This window comes from Kogia breviceps, chromosome 3 (genome assembly GCF_026419965.1).
Source record: "Kogia breviceps isolate mKogBre1 chromosome 3, mKogBre1 haplotype 1, whole genome shotgun sequence".
Lineage (NCBI taxonomy): Eukaryota > Metazoa > Chordata > Mammalia > Artiodactyla > Physeteridae > Kogia > Kogia breviceps.
The window spans coordinates 167,116,153-167,136,602 of record NC_081312.1 but is presented as its reverse complement, the minus strand read 5'-3'; the positions used below and the strand labels follow the sequence as shown (position 1 = coordinate 167,136,602).

The following is a 20,450-nucleotide window of genomic DNA, read 5'->3' as shown; positions in this document are numbered from 1 at the left end:
CTAGCCATACTAGATTAAGTGGAATGTTTATATCTAAGAATAATCGCTGTAACCTGAGTGGGGATGTGTAATTGCATTTCTTTATACACACACACACACACACACACACACACACACACACACGCGCGCGCGCGCACGACTTGCCTACACGCATCTCCAGAGATCATGTCTGGTTTTCAAAATAAATCACAAAGGAATAGTTTAAGGTAGAAATGGGCATCCTTACATTAAAAATAGAAAGCATAATCTTACAGGTTTTATTGCGGTCTCTCATTCTCTTCATCAGGTATTGGAGAAGAGCTGAGGAATTGCGTGGGCTGATTGCTTAGTTCTGTGTGCGTATCAAGGAGAAACAGAAAACCCATAGAGGTGCGTGTATTACAGTGATTAGGAATCCAGGCACTTCAGGCTTAAGAATCTTAAAGATGACTTGGAACAAAATATTTTCCTTTAGATGTAGAAGCCTAGACACTCATTCACGGGTCCTGGAAAGACTACTAAGTTCATTGTGCCACATTTTTGCCAATAGAGTTTTAAATTAGAGAATTATTTTACATATGCTATTGGAAGGGATATTCAGATTAGGTCAGTCCTGGTTGGTGGGCAATCTCTTACACTTCCTTTTCTGTTCCATGTGCATCTTCCTAAAGGAAAATGCTCTTTTATCTCTATCTCCATAGTTAATGGTGAGAAGGGTTTGAAAATTTTAGGCTTTTTTTTTCTTATTTGTTTAATCATCTGCTCATATTTCTTCTATGTAGCTGTCATTTTAGTGTATGCTAGTCATGATATGCTGCTAGTTTTTTACATGAAATATTTTTAATTTATTTTAAAACACTTTTTATGTCTATACACAAATCTATACAAAAATATCACAGCTGTATTACCGATGTAGCTCCGTCAGGTTTAAGGTCCATTGAAGCCCAGAGAGGGAAGTAATTGCCCAGCCACTCCTCTAAGTAGTAACTGAATCAGGTTAGAACCAGGTTCATCAAACTGACTCTGTCCTTGCTGTGCCCTCTGTAACAGAAGAGTCCTCCTGTGACCTTTTCCCTGGTCCCAAATAGCTCCCTGCTGGGAGGAGTGAGTAAGATCACGTCTTGGCCAAACACTCCATGCCTTCATCAGCATTTCACTTACATTGCTAGTGGCCAATGTGCTTCTGGGTTTGTGCTCACTTGGTGGCTAGGAGGAGCCTTTGTTTTATTCTGTGTTACATTCCAGTTTTAACACTGCTCACTGGCATTCGTTACATCGGAACTTTCCCAGGTGGAATGCTGGCAGCTCTTTCATCCAATGTGGGTACATAATCGATTCAGGTCCCCCAGTGCAAGCACTTTCATATTCACTTGTGTTAGAAAGGGGCAATAAAATCACAGCTAGAGTCATACCTCGTTAGGGGCTTGTGTATTTCTCAAGACAAAACTCACTGAATGCTTGGTGTTGAATTTGTTTGTCATCTGCTCTAGTCAATGGAAAATGGCATCTCACACAAAAGACTGGAGGACCTTCTGAAGGCAGGATCATTCTGTTCTACTTCCTTTATCACCATGAACAGAGACTTGGTTCTTAAGAAATAATTACTGGCTGGCTGTGCTGTTTATACTTGTGCTGTTTACACCTGAGTTTCTCTGGGACATGCCTGGTCCTCTTGAAAACAGAGCCATCTATCAACGTCGTGAAAGGCTGTAGGCTGCTGTGCAGGTGACCAGTGATTGACAAGGGCCTCAGTCCTCCAAGCAAGTTGACCAGGTTGGTATACCTCTGGTTTCCTCGTATGGTAATTTTAAGATCTGTGTCTTAACTTAGAGGAAGTAGAAAGGGAATATCGTGCCCTCCTTCTTTACCAGCTATGACCTTGAACCTCTGAAGTTTATTAGGGATGAGACCAAGTTTCTCTGACCCTTGGCTCCTCACCACCAGGCAAATACTAAGTAGTAGAGGGAAGACCAGCAACAGGGAACTCAACAGACATCTTGTTACCGGAAATCAAGACTCCAACCTAATTCACAAACTTGTCTTGGTGAAAGAATCTGCTGTCAGCGGGAGGGCTCCTTTCCAGAGGGAGGCCTCCTTCCATTCTGGGGACAAAAGAATGATTCCAGAAGATTCTTCTGCCTGAGAGACTGAATATATAAACCGACAATGGCCAGACCATGTGAAAAATAGAACTCTGACCCCCTATCTGCAGCAACCGGTCCAGGAATCCAACTCACTCTCTTGAGTGACCAGCTATTCATGTCAGTCTCATTAAAAAAAAAAGTCAGACCACTATTTCTAGTAAATGGTCCAGGAAACAAACAAACAAAAAGCCCTGATAACAATTAGCCTAAAATGACCAGGACTTGATCAACAGTTGACAGCTTTTCTAATTTTTGTCTCTGCTTCCAACTTGGGACCAACCAGGGAAAGCCAAGTATGAACCTCTAAACAATCACATAGGATGACTTCTAGTTAGCCCACCTATAGCTTCTCCTTGACAGCAGCTCCCAAGCAGCCTACATCCCTGAAGCCCTTTTTTTTCCCCTCTATAAAGCTTTTCCACTCCTCTCCCTGCCCTTGAGTTTCAGTAAAATCATGAAAAATGATGGCTGACTCTTTTACTATAGAAAACTCTGAATATATAGCCTTTGTTCTCATTTGCCTGATCTTCATTTCTTGCCACATGCCCCTCAATTTCTTTTTCCATCGTGCTGCAGAGCAGTTAAGCATGGGGCCCTGGAACCATGCTTACCTGTGTTTAGTTATTTTGGTTTTTATTTCCATTACTCTAGGAGTTGGATCCAAAAAACATTGCTGTTATTTACATCAAAGTGTGTTCTGCCTACATTTTCCCCTAGGCATTTGATAGTATCCAGTCTTACATTTAGGTCTTTAATCCATTTGGAGTTTATTTTTGTGTATGGTGTTAGAGATGTTCTAATTTCATTCTTTTACATGTAGCTGTCCAGTTTTCCCAGCATCACTTGTTGAAGAGACTGTCTTTTCTCCATTGTATATTCTTGCCTCCTTTGTCATAGGTTAATTGACCATAAGTGCCTGGATTTATTTCTGGGCTTTCTATCCTGTTCCATTGATCTCTGTGTCTGTTTTTGTGTCATAGGGGTCCCCAACACCTGGGCTGTGGCCTGTTAGGAACCGGGCCACACAGCAGGAGGTGAGTGGTGGGCGAGCAAGCAAAGCTTCATCTGCAGCTCCCCATTGCTCCCCATCACTTGCATTACCACCTGAGCAATAGCTCGTGTTACTGCCAGAACCATCGAACCATGCCCCAGCCCCCGTGGAAAAGTTGTCTTCCATGAAACAGGTCCCTGGTGCCAAAAAGTTGGGGACTGCTGCCATACTGTTTTGATGACTGTAGCTTTGTAGTGAATTCAGGTGTCAACACTTGCTGGCTGTGTGGTTTTTAGTAAGTCACTTAACACTCTGCTTCAGTTTCCTCATCTGTAAGATGGGAATGATTACTGGATTTGCCTCATAGGGTAGATGCAAGTTTGATGACTTGATACACGTTAAAGCACCCAGAGTATTATCTATTCAAAGTGCTAGTGGTGGCTATTTTTAACAGCCCTGTTCCAGTGAAGTTCATTGTCCCATTACTCCTTCCTTTAACCTGCATCAGCAGGTATACATCCTAGTAAGATGTAAATCTGATCTGCAGAGGCAGCACTTGAAACCACTGACATTTATTCACAAATTAACCCAAATTAGCATGTAAGATTTATGAACCTAGGAAGAGTCTTGGAAATAAATCTGGCATCAGCAAGGCTTGAGAAAGACCTCACATGTGTGGATCTTTTGGGGTAGTGAAGTGGGTAGGTAATTAAGTGGGCAACAGGGAACTTCAGCAGGCATTGGATAAACACAAAGGGGCTAGAACAAAGACAGAATTCCTTAGGATGTGTATGTGATTGTGGGGGGAGGATTCATGAAAATGGACATCAGTACCATGAATTTCCATCCACTTAACTGAGGCCAGGATTCTCACAGTGGCCGCAGTCCTGGTAGCTTCATCTGTTTTAATTATGGGTGGAAGTAGACGGACACTTTCCTCCTTTCCCGGAAGGAACACAGCACTCCCTGTTCAGACTTTCTTTTTCTGTTCATCAGGAAGTTATCTGAAGAGTTTATCACTTGTAACATTCACCAATTTGGATGGAGAGGATCAACAACCTGTCCTTCCCTGCTGTTCCACAACCTCCTCTTTAGTCATGAATCACTGTGTGGGGAGACAGATCTCCAAGATTTTAGGAATGTTAAAAAGCCCCTTTTCTCTGTCAAAAGGCAGACCTGGCTTAGATGTTTTGCTGGAAAATAGGCAAGCTGTGAGATTTCTCTTGATGGCTATTGTGAACATCCCCCGAAGCAAGTAGTTCCTGAGAGGATCTCAGTTTCTGAGCCCTGAGCCTGGAACTGCGTGCAGGAGATAAGGATAATGTGGGTGTTAAGAGCCAGAAGCCCGCCATCCTTGTCTCACATTAGATTGAACCCATTCCTTGGGTTTTCGGTTTGGGGGGCGATGTATCATGCTGTGTGTGCTGACACACACGCTCCCAGACTTTGCAATGAAACAATTTAGGCTGTGACACAGAATTAAAACCTCACCTCGAAGTCTTTCTTCACCTTTCAGCAAGAGAAGTTGCAGGGTTCTTAAACCAACTCTGTTCAAAATTGAGACACTGGAGCAGGAGGAATGATTGCTGTTTCAATGATTTTTGGAAAGAGATGGAGTATCAATATTACTTAAAAACCAAACCAAACCAAACCAAACCAAAGGAAACCCCCCAAAACACAAGGGAGCCAGACAAGTTCTCTCTTTACCTCTTGAAATAATCTGTTTCCTAAAATTTGCTAGAACTACACCTGGCAGTCTTCCCTGAGTACCTCAGGGAAAAGAAAGAAAAATCTAGAAAAGATTCCCTTATTTAGCCAGGCTTATTTTCTTACTTTCTGCTTCAAGTAGCCAAGTCATTTACTTTGAATGCTCTGTAACTGAACATGTGTATTTGCTGAGCTATTTCAAATGTGTTCTATTATGCCTCAGCCTTTTTCAGTGATGGACTTTGCACAGAGTTCTAATGCCTGGTGGTACAATTTCTAACTAGGAGGCATTCTCAATGCAAGCTGAGTAAAAGCAGTGGCACAATGCAATAATAAAAATAATCTCTCAAGAGTTGCAGTTCCAGAGTTTTCTGTATAGCTACAGGAGCCAAGCATCACACAGCCCTGGATTAGGCAGTGTGCCCTTCCATGCCTTGCCTTTGCCATCTGCAGAATGGGGCTGAAATGCCTGTCCCAACTTTTTTGTTGCAATTATGATGAGTGAAACCCTAATGGGTGAGTCAATTCCCAAATTAGCATAGAATGGGAGGATCCTATCTTTTTGAAACCTCTCAATGAAAAAAATGTTGCCTGCCTTATGTATCAGTAAACAAAGGATGCTGCAGCCATTGAGCCATTACATTACAGCTACCCCCGATGGTTCATCCTGAGGAGACTCAGGATGAGAAAGCACGGGACACCTGCCTCAGATAGCTGAGGTGCATATCAAAGGAATGATTTCAGTGAGCCCAGACTCTTGTATCTTCCCACACATAGAAAAGCGCTAAAGTCCTTAACTTGAGATATCTTGTTTTCTTTAACTGTAATCTTTTGATGTTCAGACACCTGGTCTTTGTTGTAAAAACTCCTGTATATCCTGGCTCCTCCCTTCCCTCTTTGGAGCAGTCCCTCAGAGCTATCTGAGATGCTGTGTCCTGGACTTAAGTCCTCAGGTTTGTCTGCCAAATAAAACATAATTCTCAACTTTTAGGTTGTGCATTTATTTTTTCAGTTGACAGAGCCATTGAGATTCCCTCCATATTTAGTCAAGCAAAGGGCTACCTTCCACAGCGGCCAACTCCACAGAAACCCAGCGCAAAGACTAAATCCTGGTCCCTAATGGTGATAGATGAAGATGGTACTAACGCCATTTACATGTACTATCTCTTTTGATATTTTACTGAAACCCTACAGAAGAGCTGCTGTTATTTTTTTCTTTTTCTAAATAAGAAAATAAGGCTCATAGAGGTAAAGAAACCTTCCCTAGATCTCATAGCTACTCTATAACCCTGGGATCTCTACTCTTAACCACGTCATCAGTGATTCTTGAGAATCAACGTTGGGTCAAATCCCAGAAACCTGGAATTTGCACCAGAAATCCATGTCTTTTTACAAGGATGATTCTGCTATGAATCAGTGGCCATGAGACCTCTGAGAAGCATTGCACAAACTTACCATTCACTGTCCTGCTACTATTTATTATATACATTTATATGCTACTTTTGTCTTAAAAAGATTTGGGAAAGCTTGAAAAAAGGATGTCACCCAAACAAAAAGGTTAAACAAAATACAAATGGAAATCAGAACTAATAAGGAGATGAAGAGACTAAGAGAAAAATGTGCTTCTTTCTAGTTAGTAGGATAAAGGGCAGTGGTATATTGTCATCATGATCAACTTCCTTCCCTGGACATTTTTTTATTTCCTTGAGTAATTCCCCTGTGCTCAGCATGCATCGCTCTTTCAAGGTTATCTGGTCTCCAAACCAAACGGTTACTCATCTCTCTTCTTTTCTTCAGAATGTTCAGGACTAGAAATTTGACCCCTGACTACATCATGACTAGGCTGGGCTCTTTGGGGGGCACACAAGATTGACATTAGGAGACTCTGGTGACAGATAATGGATGAAAGCCAGGAGGGCAGAGAGAGAGGGAGATGTAGGGGGTTCAACCATACACAGTTGGGACTGGGCATAGGAAGAAACTAATATTGGAGAGATTGGTGCACCAGACGTACTTCATCGCCTCCGCTCGCCCCTCCAGATCCACTCTCTGCCTTTCTCCAACTTCCTTTTTTCCCAGGACGTTGAGCTCTGTGAGCTGCATTGTCTGGACTCTTGCTCTTTGGCTTCCAGTTGGGTTCAGCCAATAGGAGATGATGGCGGGAGAGCAGAGGGAAGGAGGAGGTGAAGATGGGGGTATTTATATTCTGCTTACCTCCCTATTAGGCAGAGGGTTGGTTGGCCCTGGCAGCGGTCCTCTCTGAAGGCCACAGCCTCTGTCAGATGACCCCTTCCTGTGATGACCCTCTTATTTTCTGGTGACCACTCTCTTTCCTTGCTCCTTCTTGCCTACTGATGATAAGGCTTCCTGTTCTGTCATTAGGGCTTCTGGGCATTGTCATTAGAGTTTAGAGGGTGTTGCTTTTCCCCCCTTGGTCATAACCCTCCCCATCCCCTCTCCTTGTCCCTTCGGGACAAGGCACCATGCCACCTGGAGTGCATGCACTGTTCCCTTCTCAATCAAGATCCGAGTACGAGGGACTCCAATTACTTCTGCACATATGGCTCCAAGCCTAGCTGCAGGTTCTGCTGGCCTTATTTCTGGGTCTATCATGCACTCAATGTTTTCACCCATAGGTTCAAGGAGTGGTTAAGGCTCAGCTGCTTATGGGGGAGTGAAGTGAGCTAGGTTATGTGGGTAGGGTTGTCCAGACTCATGCATGTGGGACCCCTTCAAGAGTCAGTACAGAGCTGGGGGTGGGAAGAAAAGTGAGGGGACAGGCTGATGGTTGAGGGGTAAGGATTGCTGGCTCTCCCTATGCCACAAATTTCCAATAGAACTCCAAGATTATAAATTCAAAGCCAGCTTCCAGGTTATCATGAAATGATATTTTTAAGGTAAGAGGATAGAATATATTTTATTTCACAGCTTGTTTGCTTAATGTATAACTTTGAAATATGTATAGACATATGGTAGGTGGGTCTCCATGAGCCTCTCAAATGTTGGGATTGGCCTGATGACTCCACCAATTGTTGCCATCCCTGAGATTCTTCGAACATTGCATTAGTTTCCCTTAATGCTGTCCAACCTTTCTGAATACTCTCGTGCTGCTTGTAAGGCTCTTGACTCTCAGTGTCAAAACTCACCTCCACCCCAACCCCCGTATCCTGCTTTGTGACACAGGGCTTGCTTTGCATCTCTGAGACAGCCACAGCTATTTGTTAGGTTCTTCTGTGCTGAGGGAGATGTGAGCCTGGAGGAAGAAGAAGGAATTTTCTCTCTTGTTTTTGCCTCTTGTTCCTCTCAGCATCATGGCACCTTCACTTTTTCACTATGGCAGCGGCATTTTGTTTCAGTAGCAGAAAAAATAGAATCCAGTTTGTTTTTCAAAACTTCCAGATCCAGCATCATCACACCCCCTCAAGAGCCATCAGCACCAACCAGGGAAGCCCCCTCCTCAGAGGTCTGGTTCCTGCCCCATGAGGTCCCTTCTCTAATTTTCTATGTTCTAATAATTTCAATTGCTTCCCATAGTCCCTCTGCCGAAGCTGCTTCATGCAGCTGATTTGTCCTCTGTGATTATTTGTGTTCCCTTTTTACTGTTTTAGCTACCCAGTAAACACATCCTTATATTAAATTCTTTCTGTAAAATAACTGGCGTGGTTTCTGTCTCTGACGGCATCCACCATCAAACACTTTTCAATGGCCCTGCTGGATTGTGGCATGTGTTACCTGCTGGGACCCTGAATGATACTCTTAGCCATGAGTTAAACCAGGAATCCTGTTTCTGGAGTCACAATTAGAGCAAATAATGAGTGTTACCAGCCACAAAACCGACTTGTTATCTAATCAGTGGCTTGGGATTCATTAAATTCTCCTCAGCAAGGAAGACTTCATGTAGAGAAAAAAGATATGCTTACAGAGAAGATGCCATTTCAAAATAGACCAAAAGCATTAGTAGGTATTTATATGGCCAATTCTCTTTGGAGGTTCTCTCAAACTGTGTATGCCGAAAGTACATGAAGTATCATTCATAGGAATCACTCCAGTGAGACTCCAAAAGCATCCTTGATGTCTCCCCACCTCCCTCCTCCAGCATAACGATTAAGTTACCACAAATTCCAACAAAATCCCATTATAACATGACTATGCCATGGATTTGCTTATGTTGTAGGTGTGGCATAAGGCATAAAAGTAAGGCTCAAAATTATGTGCTGCCTTGACATTTGGTAAAGTCAGGAGGGCCTCAAATGGCCTAGCCACAAGTTCCCCTCCCCACCCTGCTTCTATGGATGAGGTCCCCTAGCCAAACAACCCTCCTTATCAAAGGGACCAGGGGCAATTCCTGCTCATCCTTGAGTACTAGTGCATTTCAGTTCCCTGCCAGCCCATGGAATTATTCAAACAAGCCAATCAGGTCCTCCCATTGGAACCAGGGGCACCTCACCCTTTTGATACTAAAAAGCCTGGCTCCCACAGCCCCTAATTGTTCTCTTCCCAAATGTAACTGCCATGTGGCCCTGTGTGGCATGAAGTGTCTTCTTCCTCCAGGCTGTGAATATATGTGTCTAACAAACTGCAGTTGATTTCCTCTGTCCAGTATCAGGCATCCTGTGTTCAGAGCCACCATTGTAACCCTAGGGCAGAAGTCCTTAGCTCACCAATGAAGTGAACAGGAAGTGATCAAAAAATGGGTAAAATGGGGGAATTCCCTGGTGGTCCAGTGGTTAGGACTCAGCGCTTTCACTGCTGTGGCCTGGGTTCAATCCCCAGTTGGGGAACTAAAATCCTGCAAGCTGTGAGGTGTGGCCAAAAAAAAAAAAAAAGTGGGTAAAATGGATCTCTCCAAACATATGCTAGGGCTGATATCACAGATTTAGTTTATAGAAAATAGATTTTTTTTCCTTCTCCTAAAACTTTTCTTAGGAAGCAGTTCTGTGGTATTAAACTAATTCATTTATAATATGAGCATATATAGCTACAATTTGTTTAACACTGTACTGTTTATAAAGAAGACCTTTAAAGGTCCTTTCAAGTTTTAAGTATTCTATATGATGCCTAATCCTACTATGGGAAGAATAAAGTTGCCCCCATTTCTGAGTGCATCATCTCTTTCAGACCATAATTATGTATCAGGATAACCTCTGGATTCTTTCTAAGAGACACATCAGTGTCCTGAAGTTAACCATTTTTTTAAAAATGAACACATTTTTTTTCCCAAAGATAGGATTTTACTTGATAATCTGGTAAGTGTGTGTGTGTGTGTGTGTGTGTGTGTGTGTGTGTGTGTATATGGAGGTGGGGGGGGGTGCGAGACAGGCACAGAACAACAGATATGTGAGGAAAGAGAAATTGAGTTGAAGCATAAGGTCCATATTTTCAATTTAGTGAATGCCATAAAATTTATCTGTATTTCCCTTTATCCTTTCTCCTTCTGGCTCAGATGAAGATTCTCTCCTTTCCAAGGTTAACCTAATTCTGTGTCCCTCACCTTATTTCCTACTGAGTTTGTTAGAAACTCTCTCAATCAATTTCTTTTTTCTCACTGAGCTCTTTGCCCCATCAACAAACATATTCTGGTTTCCCAACTTTAAAAGAAGTTCTCTAGATTGCCTCAAATCACTGTGCTATTTTTTTACCTCTCCTTTTCCCCTAAACTTCTTAGAAGTGTGTCTATACTTAGTGTCTGCTTTTTCTTATTACGTTTACTCCTAACCTCTTACCTTTTATTTTTCCAGTCCTGATCTTTTTTGATCACTCTAAAGCATTTGATCTTCTGGTCTACTTTCTTCTATTCAAACACTCTGTGAAATGGTAGTATCTTGATTTTCCTTCTATTTTCAGATTGTCTTTTCTTGGTTTCTTTCATTGCCACTGATCTTTCAACTCTCCAATGATATCCTTAGAGTTATTCTTTTTCTTTATACTTGAAAGAAGGGGAATGAAATTTGATGATCTCATTCACTTTCAAAAATCCAAGTATTATATGTCAGTAACATCCAAGTATATATCTGTATACTCTAGTTCTTTCCTGGACCTCAATTTCCCACCACCTGCCATATATCTTTTACTGGATGGCCCACCAGCATCTCAGGTTCAAAACACCTAAACCCTAACCAATTGTTTATTTCCTCCAAGAGCTATCCCTCTCTGGGCATAGTCTGTGTCCCATTATTTCTGATCCTATTTCTCCCTCATTTGTGGATCTGCCCTCTGTATCACAGTGGTTAAGCCATTTTCCCAAGGTCACACAGCTAGTCAGCTGTGAATTTAGGATTCAAGTTGACTCCACAAGACTGTGCTTTTCTTTATAAGTTACTCTGAGGTGAAGAGTTAACAAGACTTAGCCTCAGCTCTTGAAGGACCTATAATAAAGTTCAGAGAGTATTATTGTAAAAAAAATAATGATCCTTAGAAGGTACTTAAAAATTACGAGTGTACTTTCCTATCTTCCCATAATAATCAGTAAAGGTTTATATGATTATAAGAAAAATTTTTCTGGTTCTTCAAAAATTTATATGCTCTAAATACTGGACAGTCTGCCCTTTCCACTGCCCCTTAAAATAGTCTTCATCAAAAGATAAAACAAAGTTTGTTTGATCAACATTTATAGCTAAAATAATAAATGACAAACTAAAATCAAAACATGTCTCTGTATTTAAGCCCATACTGTAAATCATACTCTCCACATTCAAATGTAACCTCTCTAATTAATTTCAGGTGTTTAAAGCTATATTATGGTAAGTTGTCATGGTTTCAAACAAGTAAGGATAATTTAGCCATCTGCACTATTTCTTCTCAGTTACAAATCCAGCATTCTGAAATGAGATGGATTTAAATCTGCAGAGACAGCATTCAGAGAAAGAACAAAGCCAGAAATGCTAAGTTCATGAAAATTCCCATCAGCCCAAATCTCCCACCAATATTTGGAAGGTGTCTACTTGAGGGTGGCTGCTCTAAATTTGCTTTATTTTGACTGATTTCTTTCTTTCTTCAAGAAAATGAAACCTCCATTTTATCTTTTTGCCTTTTGTATTATTGTAGCATCTAATCTCCCAGTAATGTACCAAGATAGCTCAGAAAGCTCCCAGATCTCTAGCGAGTAAATGATTTCTTTCTGAAATACAAACATGTGATCCCTAAAGGAGATAGGAAATTTACTAACAGACAAGGATCAACATTTAACAAGTGATAGCTAAGACTGACTTTATTTAGTTATTAAGAATCTATTTAGATATTAAGACTGCAGCAACTGGAACAACATAGTTATATTGTTTAAATCCTGTTGTGCTGCTTATAATATCAAGTTGTATAATCACAGAAAACTTTATCACAGGAGAGTATGCCTCTCTCCCTTAACTTGTGATTTCCACTTAAACTGTTAGGATTCCAACTGTACAAATAAAAGTGCTGTTTGGTAACAGCTTGTTGAGAGAACTCCATGTTTCCCCAGAATGTACTTGAAGAAGATTAATGAGTTCTACATATATGCCAAATCAATCTGTTCCTCCCTGTCAATCACCATCCCAAGAACAAGGCTCTCTATCTTTGCTGATGTGTTTACTTTTGTTTTTTGTTTGAGTTATAATTAACATAAAATATTATATTAGTTTCAGGTGTACAATATAGTGATTTGATACTTTTATACGTTATGAAATGATCACTGAAATAAGACCAACTACCATCTATCACCATATAAAGTTGTTATAATAGCATTGACTATATTTCCTATGTCTACATTACATCCTCATGACTTATTATCTTATAGCTGGAAGTCTGTACTTCTTAATCCTGTTCATTTATTTCATCTTTCCCTCCACTCCCTTCCCTTTGACAACTGCCAGTTAGTTCTCTGTATCTATGAGTCTATTTCTGTTTTCTGTTTTGTTTTGTTTTTTAGATTCCACACATAAGTGAAATTGTACGGTATTTTTTTCTCTGTTTGACTTACCCTTAGTATAATATCGATCCAAGTTTCCATAAATGGCAAGATTTCATTCTTTTTTATGGCTGAGTAATAGTCCATTGTATATATAAGTATATACCACATCTGCTTTATCCATTCATCTATTGATGTACACTTAAGTTGCTTCCATATCTTGGCTACTGTAAATAGTGCTGCAATGAACACAGGGGTACATATATCTTTCCAGAATAGTGTTTTCATTTTCTTTGGATAAATACCCAGAAGTGGAATTGCTGGATAGTATGATGGTTTTATTTTTAGTTTTTTGAGCAACTTTCATACTATTTTCCATAGTGGTGGCAACAATTTATATTCCCATCAAGAGTGTACCATGGTTCCCTTTATTTCACATCCTTGCTAACTATCGCTGTTTCCTGTCTTTTGGATAACAGCCAGTCTGACAGGTGTGAGGTGATACTTCATTGTGGTATTGACTTGCATTTCTTTAATGATTAGTGATGTTGAGCACTCTTTCATGTGCCTTTTGGCCATCTGTTTGTCTTCTTTGGAAAAATGTCTATTCAGGGCCTCTGCTCATTTTTTAATTACATTGTTTTTTTTGTTTATATTGAGCTGTATGAGTTCTTTTTATTTTGGATATCAACTCCTTACTGAATATACCAATGCAAATATCTTCTCCCATTCAGTAGGTTGCATTTTAGTTTTGTTAGTGCTTTCCTTCACTGTGCAAAAGCTTTCTGGAGTGCCATTTGTTTATTTTTGGTTTTGTTTTCTTTGCCTCAGGTATGGAGGAACATACCTCCACATAATAAAGGCCATATATGATAAATACAGAGCTGACATCATTCTCAATGGTGAAAAGCTGAAAGCTTTTCCTCTAAGATCAGAAACAAGACAAGGATGCCCACTCTCGCTACTTTTATTCAACATTGTATTAGAAATCCTAGCCATAGCAGTTAGGCAAGAAAAAGAAACAAAAGGTATCCAAGCTGGAAAGGAAGAAGTAAAACTGTTTGCAGATGACATGCTACTATATATAGAAAACCCCATAAATTCCATAAAAATACTATTAGAACTAATAAATGAATTCAGTAACGTTGTAGGATACAAAATTAATACACAGAAACCTGTTGCATTTCTCTACACTAATAATGAACTATCATAAAGAGAAAAGAAGAAAACAATCCCACTTATAACTGCATCAAAAAGGATAAAATACCTAGGAAAAAATTTAACTAAGGAGGTGAAAGATCTGTACTCTGAAAACTATAAGGCATTGAGGAAAGAAACTGAAGATGATACAAATAAATGGAAAGATATACCATACTCATGAACTGGAAGAATTAATATTGTTAAAATGTCCATATTACCCAGAGCAATCTACAGGTTCAGTGCAATCCCTATCAGAATACTAATGGCATTTTTCACAGATATAGAACAAATAATCCTAAAATTTGTATGGAAGTGCAAAAGACCCCAAATAGCCAAAGCTATCTTGAGAAAGAAGAACAAAGCTGGAGGTATGGTCCCATACTTAAAACTATACTATAAAGCTATAGTAATCAAAACAGTATGGTACCAGAACAAAAACAGATATATGGATCAATGGAACAGAATAGAGAATCAAGAAATAAACCCATGCTCATATGGTCAATTAATCTATGATAAGGAGGCAAGATTACATAATGGGGAAAAGACAGTCTCTTCAATAAATGATTTTGGGAAAACTGGATACATGCAAAAGAATGAAACTGGACCCCCCCCCCCCTTTTTTTTTTTTGCGGTATGCGGGCCTCTCACTGTTGTGGCCTCTCCCATTGCGGAGCACAGGCTTCAGATGCGCAGGCTCAGAGGCCATGGCTCATGGGCCTAGCTGCTCTGTGGCATGTGGGATCTTCGTGGAATGGGGCACGAACCTGTGTCCCCTGAATCAGCAGGTGGACTCTCAACCACTGCACCACCAGGGAAGCCCCTGGACCCTTTTCTTATACCATACCCCAAAATAAACTTGAAATGGATTAAAGACTTGAATGTAAGACCTGAAACCATAGAACTCCTAGAAGAAAAGATAGGCAGTAACTTTTTTGACATCTGCCTATAATTTTTTCAAACAGATATGTGGCTTAATTTTAATTAAATGATTGGAACAAATGATTTCTAAAAACTTTCCAAATGTATGGCCAGGGAGTTATAGAGTAGCATCAACTGGACTTTATTGAGAAGACCTTACCCATTCCAGTACTTCTCAATCATGGTTGTGACAGTGAGGGTTGAAAAGATGCTGCCTGTCTTTTAAGGAACTTGAGTATCCTTTACTGCATTGGCTATTAGGCAAATTCAGAATACTTAAGACTTAGAATGTTGTGCCCTTTCTACACTCTTAGTCATCTTTATGTATGGATCTCCAAACACTCAGTCAACTCTCTGCTTGCCTGCTTTCCTCCAGAGGAAGGGCAGGTGGAGCCATTCATGCAACTGCAATGCCATGAGAGGGTTTGGGGCATCGTGATGTGCTGGGGGCCTCCTGTGACCACCAGTTGTTTCTGGCTTGCTATGGGACCAAAGGGTGTTAACTATTATCACAGTTGATATCTTATCTTCTTTCTAAAAATGATTAATTTCCAATTAAACAATGTGTAACAGGAAACCTTAGTATAGGTGATTAAAATACTTTGATTCAAAATTTTTTACAAAAAATGAGAAAGAAATTGAACTCAAGGAACATAATCACTAGCCTCCTACTCCTGCAGAATTCACAGATAAGGATACTTCAACCCTACGTGAGGAGCCAGCCCTGCCTAGTGCCTTATGGACTGGGCAGAGCTGGCCGAGTGTGGGAGATTCAGGAGTGGCTCATGTCAGAGTCCAGAGCTGCCTAAAGAGGTGCCAGAAAGAGTGGTTCAGAATAGGATCTGAGGTCAGATATCAGAGCCTGGTAAACAGCATGTTCCTTTCATAGGACTATTTGTGTTGGTTATTTTTATTTTATTTTATTTTATTTTTTTAGATTTTTTTCTTCCAGTTTTATTGAGATATAATTGACGCAGCACTGTACATGTTTAAGGCATACAGCATAATGATCTGATTTACATACCTCATGAAATGTTACCATGCGTTTAGTGAACAGCCATTATCTCATATAGATACAAAATTTTTTTAAAATTAATTTTTACTGGAGTATAGTTGCTTTACAATGTTGTGCGTGTTGGTTATTTCATCATCATAAAAACATTAAAAGACTTCGGTCAGTTGCTCCATTTTGTTTTAGAGAGTGATTCTTAATCGCAGTGTTGATCAAAAATCATCTGTGGATCATTGATAAAATGCAGATTCCTGGAGTTAAGCCCAGTAGATCCAGAGTAATGTCAAGGAATCTGTAAATTTAAAAGGTGTCCCCAGCTGATTTTGATGTATATAATCCTGATGTACTACCTTGAGAGACTGTGGCTTAAAGGAGTACCAGTTTACGAGATGATTTATGATCGTAGGTGATGTCAAGTCAAATGCATTTTTGTTTGCTTTTGATAAAACATGTTTAATAGCTTTATTGAGATATAATTCATATATCATATAATTTACTAACTTAAAGTGTACAATTCAATGATTTGTAGTATATCTGCAGTGTCGTAGAACCATTACCACAGTTTAACCATCACCTGCTAAGAGAAACCGCATATTCATTAGCTGTCACTTATTGTTCCCTCTACTCCCCTACCCTCAATCCCACTCCCATCCCATAGCAACTACTAATTTATTTTCTGTCCCTGTAGATTTATAGATGTGTTTTTTTAGAAGATAAGGCTAGCTTATTTTTGAAAGATCTGGTGTTGAAATTGACCATTAGTTTTCAGCTTGATGATACTGTACAGGGTAAAAGCACACAGAGACACAACCATGATTTTCTGTGCTAATATCAGCAGAAAACTACCACTTGACCATCATCTTAATTAGCTATTTTGCATTATAAATACCAAGAGCAGTCATCAGCTGCATGTGTAGGTCCACCCTCTGGTTCACTCCTATGTAATTTGAAGACATGACATTAAAGAGACCATTCTGGTCTGCATCTGGGATAAAAGAACAGTACCAATTCAACACTGAAAATAGCTTTTAATAAGAATTAGTGAATAGCATGCTGTATTTGCTGTTTCAGAAACCTTTCCTCATCCAATACACCCAGCCCATCTCAGCACTCACTGTTTTCAAACAACTTTGTAAGTAACCAGGTATCAAAATGTGATGGTTGTACAGTAACTGAGAATGGTCCCCTCCCCATCTGTCTTCACCTTCCCTGCATTCTCAACCTGTTTGGCAGAGAGGGCCCCTCGACACTCAAAGAAAGAGTTGCCCTGGATTATATGCCTTTGTGTGTGTGTGTGTGTGTGTGTGTGTGTGTGTATGGAGGGGAGGGTGGTGAGTAGGGAAAGAAAAGAAACATCCCTCTCTTTCCCATCAAGGCAGATAAGCAGCTCCAGAAATTGTTCAGCTTCTACAGGCCTTGGACATTGTGTTGCGAATGGAGACTAGTCCTGAGATATGAGCTATGCCACAGCTTGGAGATGTTGGCATAGCCTTGGTGTCTGGTTCAGAGCCAGTGAGGATGACTCTGGGATAAAGAGCTTTTATTATCCTTACATTGGAATTCTTTAGTGTTCCATCAGGGACAGGGGTAGATTTCATTCACATTAGCTGTTCACCAAGGAACCAGATGAGAACGGTGGTTGGAAGACAGGTTCTTAGAAATATAGGGTCTCCAAAATATGGCTAGCAAATAGTTTACTAATCTTCAAGACTGCTCTACAAAATAAGCATGACAGCTGCTTAAAATTTTATGAACCAAGCCCTGATGTGAAAGACTGACAGAATCTCCACTCACTAGAAAGAACACAACACCAGGCATACTCTATACGCACCTCTGAATGTTACAGTGTACTAATAAATGACATGTCTACTAAATATCACTCATTACCAGTGTCAGGCTCTGTCCAGGAGGGTGAAATGAACTAAATTTGCTATAATGCTAATTTACATGCCATTAAGGAGCACACAAGTTTAACTCATAGATGAGGATGTGTTATTGTACATCTTAGCTTCTTTCTATCCCACTCAGGCTGATAAGACAGTCCCCAGACAACTGTAATTATAGGCCATTTGTAATGATAATGACTTGCTTTTTATTAGCTGCAATAAAAATCAATTCTTCATTCAATTACCGTTCTTGGCTGAACTATGACGGATACTCCTGGGTAAATACGAGTATCAAAATAAAACTAATACTGTCATACAGAGTGAAGTAAGTCAGAAGGAGAAAAACAAATACCGTATGCTAACATATATATATGGAATCTAAGAAAAAAAAAGTCATGAAGAGCCTAGGGGTAGGATGGGAATAAAACACAGACCTACTAGAGCATGGACTTCAGGACATGGGGAGGAGGAAGGGTAAGCTGTGACGAAGTGAGACAGTGGCATGGACATATATACACTACCAAACGTAGGGTGGATAGCTAGTGGGAAGCAGCTGCATAGCACAGGGAGATCAGCTTTCTGCTTTGTGACCACTCAGAGGGGTGGGATAGGGAGGGAGATGCAGGAGGGAAGAGATATGGGAACGTATGTATATGTATAACTGATTCACTTTGTTATAAAGCAGAAACTAACACACCATTGTAAAGCAATTATACTCCAATAAAGATGTTAAAAAAATAAATTAAAATAAAATTAAAAAAATAAAACTAATAATAATCATAATAAAGTTTTTGAGGATAAAATCTTCCTTTTAAGATCAAAATATACTCCTCTCATTACGTACCCCCCATGCCAATGAGTCATAAGTGAACTACTGTGTTCTTGTTTCCCTTGTTAGGTGATAAAGGATCTTAAACAAATGCTGCCAAGTGCAATAGCACAAAAGTCTTTTCAGGAGTGTGATGCCATAGTAATGATCATCACTCAGTACATAAAGGGAATGAATCACAACCAGTGTGGCCTGAACATCAATTCAGCACTGACACAAGCCAGCATTGAAGACTCCTGCATGGGGTGTGTGCTATGGAATTCCTCATCCCCAAGGTCTCCTGCTGTTTAAGAGGGGAAGATTAGCATATTAATTTCTTCAGCTCAAGAGTCAGTTCTCTAAGCTTGAGACTAAACTCTTGTTATGTAACTATTGTTTGCTTCACAGGAAACCTTCCATGTTAATATTAGATGTCAATGTCCACTAGCTGCCCACACAGTAGCAAGGAAGGCTAAGGTGTCTACTATCCCAGGAGCACCTTATGAAGTCTTCACTCCTGCCTTCTTTTTGCCCTCCAGACAATGTGTGCCTTTTATTTTTATATCTTCCATCTTATCATCATCTACTCCCAGAGACCCTAAATTTACTTACCCCTTCCTGGTGTATTTGCTTTGTGACCATGAAAAAAGGGGACATGTCTCAAATTGTGAAAATTCAAGCACCTGTGAGTTGAAATCAAACCCAGTGAAGTGTAAAAGAATGAAATTAGAACACTCCCTAACACCATACACAAAAATAAACTCAAAATGGATTAAAGACCTAAACGTAAGGCCAGACACTATAAAACTCTTAGAGGAAAACACAGGCAGAACGCTCTATGAAATAAATCACAGCAAGATCCTTTTTGACCCACCTCCTAATGAAATGGAAATAAAAACAAAAATAAACAAATGGGACCTAATGAAACTTAAAAGCTTTTGCACAGCAAAGGAAACCATAAACAAGACAAAAAGACAACACTCAGAATGGCAGAAAATATTTGCAAATGAAGCAACTGACAACAGATTAATCTCTAAAATTTACAATCAGCTCATGCAGCTCAATATCAAAAAAAACAAACAACCCAATCCAAAAATGGGCAGAAGACCTAAATAGACATTTTTCCAAAGAAGATATACAGATTGCCAACAAACAAATGAAAGGATGCACAACATCACTAATCATTAGAGAAATGCAAATCAAAACTACAATGAGGTATCACCTCACACCAGTCAGAATGGCCATCACCAAAAAATCTACAAACAATAAATGCTGGAGAGGGTGTGGAGAAAAGGGAATCCTCTTGCACTTTTGGTGGGAATGTAAATTGATACAGCCGCTATGGAGAACAGTATGGAGGTTCCTTAAAAAACTAAAAATAGAACTACCATAGGACCCAGCAATCCCACTACTGGGCATATACCCTGAGATAACCATAATTCAAAAAGAGTCATGTACCAAAATGTTCATTGCAGCTCTATTTACAATAGCCAGGTCATGGAAGCAACCTAAATGTCCATGGACAGACGAATGGATAAAGAAGATGTGGCACATATATACAATGGAATATTACTCAGCCATAAAAAGAAACGAAATTGAGTTATTTGTAGTGAGGTGGATGGACCTAGAGACTATCATACAGCGTGAAATAAGTCAGAAAGAGAAAAACAAATACCGTATGCTAACACATATATATGGAATCAAAAGAAGGTTATGAAGAACCTCGGGGCAGGACAGGAATAAAGATGCAGACGTAGAGAATGGACTTGAGGACACAGGGAGGGTGAAGGGTAAGCTGGGACAAAGTAAGAGAGTGTCATGGACTTATATATACTACCAAATGTAAGATAGATAGCTAGTGGGAAGTAGCCACATAGCACAGGGAGATCAGCTTGGTGCTTTGTGACCACCTAGAAGGGTGGGATA

General features: G+C 40.0%; 1 protein-coding gene and 1 non-coding gene across 6 annotated transcripts in view; one reads left to right on the top strand and one right to left on the bottom strand.

The window, feature by feature from the left end:
- The window catches only part of CELF2 (CUGBP Elav-like family member 2), an 838,781-nt gene that overhangs the window by 755,682 nt on the left and 62,649 nt on the right, over positions 1 to 20,450 (bottom strand). The window lies entirely within an intron of this gene.
- TRNAE-UUC (transfer RNA glutamic acid (anticodon UUC)) lies at positions 9,531 to 9,602 on the top strand. Its single transcript has one exon. It is a non-coding gene; the product is annotated as a tRNA-Glu (tRNA).